Source organism: Papaver somniferum, unplaced genomic scaffold, assembly GCF_003573695.1.
Source record: "Papaver somniferum cultivar HN1 unplaced genomic scaffold, ASM357369v1 unplaced-scaffold_7, whole genome shotgun sequence".
Lineage (NCBI taxonomy): Eukaryota > Viridiplantae > Streptophyta > Magnoliopsida > Ranunculales > Papaveraceae > Papaver > Papaver somniferum.
The window spans coordinates 1,477,059-1,486,688 of record NW_020649859.1 but is presented as its reverse complement, the minus strand read 5'-3'; the positions used below and the strand labels follow the sequence as shown (position 1 = coordinate 1,486,688).

General features: G+C 34.5%; 1 long non-coding RNA gene across 1 annotated transcript; it reads left to right on the top strand.

The window, feature by feature from the left end:
* The first annotated feature begins 7,696 nt into the window (after positions 1-7,696).
* Positions 7,697-9,362, top strand: LOC113343863. Its single transcript, XR_003357454.1, has 3 exons — positions 7,697-7,819; positions 8,485-8,641; positions 9,319-9,362. It is a non-coding gene; the product is annotated as an uncharacterized LOC113343863 (long non-coding RNA).
* Positions 9,363-9,630: the final 268 nt, after the last annotated feature.

The following is a 9,630-nucleotide window of genomic DNA, read 5'->3' as shown; positions in this document are numbered from 1 at the left end:
CACAAGAAGTTCATGATTAATTTAACCAAAAATGCTCAATACAAGTAAACTTATGGAGACTTAAGAGCGTTCAATTAGATTAATCACAAGTAAACCCATAATTAATCTAATCGAAATACACAACCAAATTAACCAAAAAAGTAATCAATTTAATTGGTCATACTCACATAAGGGAGTCTATGGAGAAATGACTAAGTTAAACAATCAACCCATTCATGAACGCTCAAACATAAGAAGACTTATGGAGTCATAACTAAATAACCAAACAAGATGATTAATTTAGTTCAAAATGCTCAACATAAAATACCTTACGGAAAAATAACAAGGCTAATCATAAAAATAATCAACTTGGTTGTTTCGTGCTCAACATAAGACACATTACGGAGCCACATAGTAATACATAAAATATGGATCAGGGAAGATCAATTACTACGGAATATACAAGGATTCATTATATTTCCCATCACTATTTGCATAACGACATTTAATAGACATAATCCTTGCAAATAAAAGATTCTAACCTATCTTCCATCAATAAATGAAAATATAGGCTTAACTTTTTTATTTGTCAAAAGTCCATTCATTCTTTCATCAATACATGCATATCAATTCATGAACGACTTTACTTTTGACAAGATATGGGACAATCAAGTTCACGGACGCAAACACACATATCCCATAACAATATTGCAATATAAAACCATAAAGATTAATACTGCAAAAATCATCTTCCAAACAATTTTAGAATTTAAACCAATGAATCTAAAAACATGAAGATGAAAACGTTGGACATAGCTATGTGTAATCACAAAAAAAGCTATTCCAATCTATAATTATTCTTCTAAACAAAACAAGAAAAATAGAAGATTTACTAGACAAACAAGAAAAGATGGATCATCTGGCTTCACAATCCCAATGAAGTCTTTAAGTCGTTAACCTGGTTTAGAAGAAGAAACCAAAGGTTAAAGGAGAATCGACTCTAGCTTAACACAACTAGTATCACACAGAATGTGTGGGGATTAGGTTTCCCAGTTCCTAGAGTTCTCCCTTATATACACTTTCAAATCAGGATTTGCAATCAATGTTAGCTTAGTAACAAAGCATTCAATATTCACCGTTAGATGAAAACCTGATTAGATTCAAGTTAATATTTCTCAACCGTTAGATCGAAAACTTAGCTTGTCACACACAAATGAAATGTCCAATTTTTGGTTTATGAACCGTACCCAAACATTAACATTTCTTGGTTCAAAAAGTCAACCAAATGGTTAGCCATATGATTACTCTCATATAAACCTTATTCTTCTTTACCATAACTAGTTCAAATGACTCAAATGAACTAGTTAGAGAGTTGTTCAATTGCAATGAAATATTATGTAACTACACAAGACATAATTGTAGCAAAATCGGTTTGATTCACTCGAATCGGTTCATGAACTTTATATCCACGGTTTGCAAAAGGATTCCTTAGTTTATTCAAACATTAGTTCAAGAACAACCGATTTTAGATATAACCTGCTCAAGTTCGCGGACTGGGTTCGCGGACTTAAATTCCCGGACGGAGTTCACAAACTTCAGCAGAAAATCTTGGGCCGAGAAGTTCCGCATTTTCGCGGACTGAGTTCGCGGACTTGGCTCGCGCCACTTCCATTTCTCTTGATCAACAAAGTTCGCAAACTTTGGTTCAAGGAATAAGGACTTATATATATATATGTGTTTCCACAACAATGCTTATATCATACCAATGGTTATGTAATCTAAACTCTCATTTCAATTATTGAAACATTCTTAGAGAACGTTATATAGCCGTTATTCACAGACCATTTTTCGTCAGAGCAATTTTCAAAGTGATTGAAACATAACATGACTTTCATCACTTGGTAAAGATGAATTCGGCTAAATATAAAGCTTACCAACACACATTTCGAGAAATAGATAGGAGAGATAAACTCGACTCGAAATAGCAAATGTGTATAGTGAAAGTATATATATCAAAACGACTTTTGTCTCAAGAGTAGGATATATAGTAAATAGACTTTTGAGTGACAGATAAGTTCAAGTCTCCACATACGTTTTAGTCGATGAAGATCCACCAGTTCCTTGAGTAGTCCTTTGTCTTATATGCTGATTGCCATGTATTCTTGAGCTCCACTACACTTTCTATCCTAATCCAAGACCTTAGCTCTAATAGTCTAGTAATCAAGACTTATAGTTTTGATCACTAATATTTACAAACATGCTTGAGATAGAAACGCATGCGAGTTCGACCGAGCAATGCTCTAACAATCTCCCCTTTTGGCAATTTTAGTGGCAAAACTATTAATACATATGGGATACAAAAAAAAATTAACTTTTGTAGCTCTTATTCCACATGCCTAGTCTTCAACATTACTCGAAATCTTCGTCACTTCCAAGTACTCCAATGATCCCAAAGTTTGTAAGTTCAGCATCATCGTCGTTGAAAATTCGTAGCTATAATAACAAGAAAACAATAGTTCTCAATCATTGTTATATAGTTTCATAGTATCATTACACAACATCAAAGTTCAATTATATCACAGCTTCAACAACAATACTATGGTGATATGTATCACTCCCCCTTATTCAATACACCATTTCACATGGAAACCACTCCCCCTTACATAATGATCCGAAAACCATATGTGTTTGTAGTGTGAACTACATATTAATTCTCCCCCTTTTTGTCAATAAAATTGGCAAAGGTACAAGAACGGGATCCTAATGAAATTTCCGAAAGAGACATTTCATGACCAAAAGAAAGAACACACATCATCTTATTTAGATGCAATCATAAATCCGAATTTAAATGCATTCATCAAGGAGTTTAAAGATACAAGATAACCCCTATAATATTCCACAGCCCCACTCTCCACAAAGATTTGACAATTAAGCGCAAGTTCAAAAAGAACTCTACCCCATAAAATGTCATTCCCAAGGGAACAACAAGAGCGACCTTAATTTCGAAAGAGAAAAGAAGGATTTCTTTGGACATAAAAAATCACATACAAGTATGAATTTGAATCCAAAATATTAAATTAACCACAAGAAGTTCATGAGTAATTAAACCAAAAATTCTCAACACAAGTAAACTTATGGAGACTTAAGAGCGCTGAATTAGGTTAATCACAAGTAACGCATGCGAGTTCGACCGAGCAATGCTCTAAAATTAAGGTGAACAGGAAACAATTGATAAACCAGACTTATTTTCCCGAAGAACATCCTAGTATTATCAATCACCTCACAATAATCCTAATCGACGCAGCAAAAAAGATATTGTGGAATCACAAATGATGAGACAAAGTGTTTGTGATTTCTTTCATATCTTGCCTATCGGAGATATCAATCTCAAGCCAATTATTATAATTGTACTCGGACGATAGAAACAGCAAGACCAGATCACACAACTACGAGAAAGTAGTATCGGTCTGGCTTCACAATCCCAATGAAGTCTTTAAGTCGTTAACCTGGTTTAGAAGAAGAAACCAAAGGTTAAAGGAGAGTCGACTCTAGCTTAGCATAACTAGTATCACACAGAAGGTGTGTGGATTAGGTATCCCAGTTGCTAGAGCTCTCCCTTATATAGTCTTTCAAATCAGGGCTTGCAATCAATGTTAGCTTGGTAACAAAGCATTCAATATTCATCGTTAGATGAAAACCTTATTTCGATTCAAGCTAATATCTTTCAACTGTTAGATTGAAAATTAGCTTGTTACACACAAATGAAATGAGCGTTTCTAGGATTGTGTAACCGTACCCAAACTTGTACATTTGTTGGTTCAACAATAGTCAACCAAATGGTTAGCCATATGATCACTTTCATATCAACCATATTCTTCTTCACCATAACTAGTTCTAGTGACTCAAATGAACTAGTTAGAGAGTTGTTCAATTGCAAGGAAATCTTATGTAACTACACAAGACACAATCGAAGCAAAAACGATTTGATTCACTCGAATCGGTTCATGAACTATTTATCCACGGTTTGCATTTGCATTCCTTAATTTATATAAGAATAAGTTCATAAATCATCGTTTTTAGATATAACATACTCAAGTTCGCGGACTGGGTTCGCGGACTTAAATTCCCGGACGGAGTTCACAAACTTCAGCAGAATTGTCGGGACAAGAACTTCCGCCAGTTCGCGGACTTGGCTCACACCACCATGCCGGTTCTCTTGATCAACAAAGTTCGCAAACTTCGGTTCAAGGAATAAGGACTTATACATATATGTGTTTCCACAACATTGCTTATATCCTCCAATGGTTATATAATCTAAACTCTCATTTCAATCATTTGACCATTCTTAGAGGACGTTGATATTCTATAGTTGTTATTCACAAACTATTTTACATCAAAGTAAGAAATTTCCAAAGTGATTGAAACTTGTCATGACTTTCTTCACTAGGTAAATATGAGCTTGTTAAAGCGAAAGCTTACCAACACATATTTCGAGAAATAAATAGGAGAGATAAACTCGGCTCGAATTAGCAAATGTATATAATTTAAGTCTATATAGTAAAAAGACTTTTGTCTCAAGATAGGAGATAAATAGACTTTTGCGTGATAGATAATTCAAGTCTCCACATACCTTTTAGTCGATGAAGATCCACCGGTTCCTTGGGTAGTCCTTCGTCTTGTATGATGATTGCCATGGAGTTCTTGAGCTCAACTACACTTTCTATACTAGTCCGAGACCTTAGCTATAATAGACTAGAAATCAAGACTTATAGTTTTGATCACAAACATTGATAAACATGTTTGAGATAGCAACGCATGCGAGTTCGACCGAGCAATGCTCTAGCACAATTAGTTCATGTTCACCTTGATTTTATCAAAAGACATAACAAAACTTGTAGGTTTATCTGTGGGAGACATATTTATCTATTATCATAGACTTTTCAGTGTGACACAGATTTGAGTCTTCGACTTTGGGTCGTAGCAAGTCTTGGTTGTGGGTAAGATCAGCTAAGGGAATCAAGTGTGTAGCATCCTGTTGGGATCAGAGACGTAAGGAGCAAAACTGTACCTTGAATCAGTGTGAGATTGATTGGGGTTCAACTACAGTCCAGACCGAAGTGAGTTTGTAGTAGGCTAGTGTCTGTAGCGGCTTAATACAATGTGGTGTTCAATCTGGACTAGGTCCCGGGGTTTTTCTGCATTTGCGGTTTCCTCGTTAACAAAAATTTTGGTGTTTGTGTTATTTATTTTCAGCATTATATTTAGTTATATAATTGAAATATCACAGGTTGTGCGTTGTATCGATCAATTGTGAAATCCAACCTTTGGTTATTGATTGGAAATTGATTGATCCTTAGATATTGGTATTTGGTACCATCCAAGTTTATATCTCTTGCATTTAATAAAGACTCGCATATTTCTATTTGCTTGAGTATAGATTAAATCAAGAGATCGAGATAATAACTCCTTGATATACTTTTTATTAAGATTAAGTCTGACTGTCTTGTTGATTCTCTTAAAAGTATATTAGAGTTAGTTCATACAGATTGCTAATCGAAATATTGGGTGAGATTATTAGACTCCCACATTTTCACATTTCATCAGAGGTAGGTTCACAAAATTTATATTTTACAAAGACACAGATAGATAATTTGTTCTTAGTGGAGCTAGCACAATTGAGAATGAGCTCATCCTTGAGATCAAGCGATCTAGTCGTCAAGGGATCGAATTTCTACTAGTAAGAAACTCTAATTTGATGAACACAGCTTACAGAACGAAAGTTTTTACTTCCCAAATGAGTAAATAAACTAACGCCACAAAGGTATTTCAATATTTATTGAATGAAAAGCGATAAGGTCAGGTGGAAGTCAAAATAAACCACCATGATTTTTTCTTTGGTTTCTAGGTTTCATATTTCATTTAATATTCTATTTTTGTCTGAATTCCCTATTCAATATTTTCTATCATTTTATCAAGATTTTTGTCTTAATTTTATGTTTTTTTTCTTTATGTATCTTTTTTCTACTTCTCTAATCTCTTTGATTTCTTGATGGAAAATCAATTTCTTGAATTGCTTGTTTTCCAGGATCGGTTTTGCAGCAATGCCCTATCATATCAGTTGGCATTTTTCAAGTTTGTATCATCATAACTGGCATATTTACATTTGGCTAAAGCACTAGTGCCTCAGTTTCTAGTTCTCTTTATTACTCGCATCATGAATTTCAACACTTATCTTCATCGGGTGTCTCATGATATATAGTAGTTCGCTATATAAAAATGGGTACTTTACTTTCAATTTGATCCTCTGTATTCTAGCCTTTTTATTCATTATATCTTTTTCATCAACACCACATACTCTTTTTTCAGTCTTCTTTTGACATCTCTTCCTTTATACTCTTGTTAAATGCTAATTATCTCTTTGTTTCCCTCTATACCCTTCCCAAAAAAAACAATTTCTCTTATTTCTTATTAGAAAGCATATCAATTGTACGTATTACCCAAAAAATTGAGGTAGATTATACTGATTAATAACCAATTAAAAGTAAGGGTTGTAACTTGTATCTCACTTTAACAATGCTATTTTCATTGGTATCAAAGATTGGAAATCCAACTTGGCTGGTAAACTTTATGCTCATAGTATTATAACACGGCAAGAGACAAAAGAGTCTATTAGGTTTATTTGGCATCATCTTCGAACAAATAATCAGTGGTATGTTCAAGTCAAAACCCTTGATCCTAACATCTTTTCAATCAAATTTAGTAATGTCGATGATAAAAATGCAACTCTATATGGTGGTGCCTCGAATTTCGATGGATATTTAATAGATTTTAGATACTGTATTCTTAATATGGATTAATAATGAAGCTCCTACTCCTGTCACCGTCATACATCAAGTTAGTTTTTGTATTACTCAACGTCATTTAGGTAATGCATTTGTTACTACTAATAAACATGTTAGAGCTAGATCTATTGTGAATGATACTTGGAAATCTCCTTGTTTGAATGTTTTGAAAATTAATATTGATGCCTCTTTCAGTCCTTATTCATTACTAGATTGTATCAGTATTATAAAAAGAAATAATACAAGGCCATATATGGTGGGAAAGGAATAATTATAAGAGTTATTAATATTCATCAATTAGAAGCTTGGGACTTTTTAGGTGCTACAAATATGGCGACTCTCATGGTTGGTCACTTGGTGTGATGTAATTTTTTAAACTAATAATCTTAGTATCATCTCTTACCTTCCTTGGAAAAGTGTCCCACTTCCTCGGAAATGTGTAAACAAACGTAACATTAACTTAGATGGTCTTGTGTACTTGTGTATAGGGGTAGTAATAAAGCAAAAGATGTTTTAGCCAAGGCTGCTCGTAAATCATCATGGGAATTGCGAAATAATCTTTCTCAGTAAAAACATGTGTATAAGAATAACCATGTCATAGATAATTGTAGATGTCACTGTAATCATTGTTATAAAAAGGTATGAGGTTTGTCTCCATGATAGCTAAGGCTATCAGACGGACGTCGTTCGACGGGGACCCCGATCCGGCGGTCGGGAAGCTCCAGATGGTGTTTTTCATTGGACGTCTAGGGTATTGTTAGGCGGGTCGATGTAGGTGGACAGAATATTGGGTGGGTGTATTTTTTCCGTGTCATATAAACGCTTATGTCTTCCAAAACCTTGGCTTTTCTTCTCTAACGCAGATGCCTAAGGTTTCTTACTTCTCTGTGTTCCTTATTGTGCTTCTTTTCTATGTGTGATATAGGTTGTTATAATAGATTCATATTTATACGTCGTAGTTGAATCAGAAAGACGATTGAGAATGATACAAGAAGAAGGTAAACATACAGATTCACAGAAACCCTAGAATTTTACCTTGATGATCTCTAATTAATTTTAAAGATCAATTTGGTGAATCGAACATTACAAGTCTGGGACTGAAGATACTAGAGTTTTCATATATCGCTAATTTCTTTAGCCTCCAAATAATATCTATTTTGATAATCAGCGTAATATCTATTTCTTTAGCCTCCAAATAATATGCACTTTGGTAAGCATAAATCTCTTTGGATAACTGTTTGTCAACATTAATCATCCAGTAAGAAATTGTTAATTGTATAGTTACCATCTCTTTGCATACAACATGACTCATCCGTAGTAGGTTTTCCATGAAACAAACAGGCCTAGGGGGATAATATTATTAGTTGTCAAAAGATCATAGGATTTAACAAATTTCATTGCTTGGGAAATAATTGTGTGTATAATTTTCAACTGTGAGTGAGTGGTTTGGGAAAGAATATGTTGATAGGTATATCATGGCAAAGTATTATAGATTTTTTCTTTGCGTTGGTTTATTTTTGGTCCTTTCAATAAAAATGAGAGAAAGTTATATGTATAGACACTGACGCTGCTACTTTGGTGCTTGGCATTGCATGTCCATTGGAACGATGCCGTGCAATTTGTATTGATTCTTTCATTTGAAACTAATGTATTGCCATTGTAGGGTGACGAATCATACTGGGGTGTTATTTAAGAAACTTATATGGGGGTTTGAACTGTTTCTCCATGAGGGTGATATGATACCTGCTCTTGCCTCCGCGGAACCTAAATTGCACCCTGCAAAGGATGAACACCGGGATATTTTCAAGTATTATACCGAGGTTAAGCTTTCTCCTGCAACTTAAATGGAAATAACTTGCTAGGAGTTTTCTTTTACTAATTTTGACGACCTGCAATCGACCCTCAACAACATTTAATTTACTTTGGAGGTCATATGTATTCATCAGGCAGAGCTTAAGAACTTTTTGAAGTTTCTTTACCGGGAAAACTTGGCTAGAGAAAAGTTTGAGTAGCCTTTTTAATTAACCGTTTAAGATGGAAAGTGTGTAATCCCACAGTTGCAGAAGTTTTGTAAGCAACAGATTTAAAAAGTATTGGGTTCGTAAAATGCACTAAAGGTTCTGGAGGTCTCAGAAATATGTTCAAACGAGATATGAAAGCTTGTTGTTTCGAAATCAACACTCCAGTACAAAGACGAGCTAATTGATTACCTAACTTTGAAGAATTTGCAAAGTAGAACCAACACTTGATGGCACATATCACAAGGGCCTTGGTCAGTTTATTTAGGTTGGGATGTGGAGTTATGTGCGAAGGGTGTGAAGCATGCTCTAGCCAGAACCCTCAGAACCCCAAACTCAATCGGTTGTTTTCCTGACTAAATTCAGTTTCTTCTCTCTTAGCTCTCCGTTGTCCACGAACCCCAAACTTAAATCTGTTCTTATGTTTTGTTTTGTTTTGTTTTAATATTGTTTTAATTGTTCCATCTTATTCGCCGCAGGGGTTAATCCATTACGTTACAACCATCAGTGCTATTGGAGGAGCTGCTACCAATGGTTTCTTTTTTTTGGAACCCTTTCCAGCAATGATCATTCTCATTCGGTAATATCAAATTCAAACACTTTATCTAGATTTCATATTAGTTACTCTCGATTAAACACTTGATTTTTTTTTTTTAAGTTGTCGCTACTTACGAGTCTTCTCTTCCTTCTGTATAATTGCATCTAATCAGGACTGCATCGCACTTAATGGTTTTTGTTCTTAATAAAATATCAAGTCAGAAAGTTGTAGTTCCATGTTTGAAGGTTGATGT